The 2245-nt window shown below is 26.9% G+C and overlaps 1 long non-coding RNA gene across 1 annotated transcript; it reads right to left on the bottom strand.

Annotated features, from left to right (window-relative positions):
- Nucleotides 1–1030: 1030 nt before the first annotated feature.
- Nucleotides 1031–1684, bottom strand: LOC126670618 (uncharacterized). Its single transcript, XR_007638765.1, has 2 exons — nucleotides 1563–1684; nucleotides 1031–1464 (listed from the first exon to the last, which is right to left on the bottom strand). It is a non-coding gene; the product is annotated as an uncharacterized LOC126670618 (long non-coding RNA).
- Nucleotides 1685–2245: the final 561 nt, after the last annotated feature.

The following is a 2245-nucleotide window of genomic DNA, read 5'->3' on the forward strand; positions in this document are numbered from 1 at the left end:
TTTACTATCAGTATTATAAATATATACAAAATTATTTTATCTTTTAAACGAGTGGTTAACTTACGGTCTACTATCAGTTAACTAATAAGTAGTTAACTATTGGCCTATTATCAATTTACTAACGGTCTATTATCAGTTTACTCACGGTGTACTATCACAAAATTTATATTAATTTCTTAAAAGATGGAAATTAACTATAAATTTATCGATGGTTTATTCACGGTTAACTAACGGTGTACTAAAAATAAATTCATTAATTTTTTTAAAAATGTACGTAGTATGTTTAAAGTACACAATTCAAGTTTACAAACAATTTAACAATATAATTATAATAAAAATTATTACAAGTTTCCAACGATTAACTTAACGTTTACTAACAGTATTTAACTATCGGTTTAGTAATTTTTAACTATCGGTTTACTAAAAATCTACTGACAGTCAACTATTGGTTTACCATCGATATACAAAAAGTAAGGACTTTCCGACTCTGTTAAAAAAAATCTCAATTCACACACAAATCACAAAAAGTAATGTCGATATTGCCTCAGAGCTGCAATCATTGCATCGCATGATACATGATCAACAAAGGCGTGATAAGAAATGAACAGCTTGCATCTTTAACTGACTTGCATATTGTGACAGAATCTAACTCATATTTTTTTTTCTTTATGAACATAATATGTAGATACATGCTTACCTGCAAGTAAGGACACACCATTTCCTTAAGAATAAAAGTTGTGAAATCCAAACTGCCTAGTACTCACTCATCATCACTTTATATAATAAATTATACTAGTAATTAGTAGTATTATAAGGTGAAAGCTGATTTAGTTATAATATATTTTTTTATATGAACTAAAGCTGCTTCTGTACAAGGTACAATATAGCAATGCATGACTGACTAATGAATGCATGGTCCTTTAATTTACAATCACAGTTTGAATATATGGTCCTTTAATTTTGGAAAATAATAGAATATTGGTGTGAAGATGCGTTGGGGTCCAAAGCTACAAAGCTAATCCATACAACATCAGAAAATTCTTATCAGCCTAATAAGATAAAATCACAACCACTGTCTTCAAAATCAGTGCCATTTAACTTCATAATTCTTCATGATCTAACACTATTCTATTTCTCTCTAGAAAATCAAATAGAAATAGCTCATATAATTTTTACCACATCACAGAGCCAAGAACTTCCACTAAATTTTCTCCCCTGGAATGATAGGACGTGAATAAAATTGCTACAATCACCTACACTAAGCAAATCAAAATTGACCGCACATTCAATACCAGAAAAACTATATAATCAAACTTGAAAATTTATGAGCTAAAATTGCAGAAGGATGCTTTGGAACACGCTTCCGTCGCTTTACACAATCTTCTATCCACCGATGATTAACGATTATTGTGTTCTTGAACTTCTTAGCCAATTCAAATTTCTTCTTTCAAATTTCCAGCAAATCTAATAGCAGTAACAATAATAATTAACATATAATTCAAAATTAAACCTAAATAAAGCTATCATTGAAATTAATAAAATGGAAAAACAAATCTGACTACGTGCGTGATTCAGTAGGCCGGCCACCTAAGAGCTCAAACCAGCGCGATCTAATTTATGGCCAGACCTGATTTCTTGAGGCGATTGAGCTGAGAGCTGAGAAATGTTGACAATCGTAAAAAAGAAAAACAAAAATAATAAATCTGAAAGAAAGAAAATGATAATCGTAAAAAAGAAAGAACGAGGGCTGGGTGGTGTAAGTGAGAATATTTAGGTCTTTTATGGTGGTAGGCCTAATTTCCTCATATTTAAATGTTTTTAGATCCACATAAAAAAATTATATATGATTTATAATCATTCAATTATTGTCAGATATGTTTAGTTCAAGCTATTTTTTAAATTCAAATTTTTGTATATTTTACAATTAAATTTTTTAATTTTTATAATTATGTTCAATTTAAATAACTACTCAATAAATATATTATTAATTTTAATAAAAAAATATTATTGAACCAAACAAATATAACGGATATAAATACAATTTATAAGTTATAATCTTTTTTAATAAAAATAATTTATTTAAATTAAAAATATTAAATATAGTAAATTAAATAATATTTAATATTTAACGGGTCATGTGAATGCCGCTCACGTTCCATAATTAGTTATTTAATATATATATATATATATATATATATATATATATATATATATATATATATATATATATATATATATATATATA

Source organism: Mercurialis annua, linkage group LG2 (genome assembly GCF_937616625.2).
Source record: "Mercurialis annua linkage group LG2, ddMerAnnu1.2, whole genome shotgun sequence".
Classification (NCBI taxonomy): domain Eukaryota; kingdom Viridiplantae; phylum Streptophyta; class Magnoliopsida; order Malpighiales; family Euphorbiaceae; genus Mercurialis; species Mercurialis annua.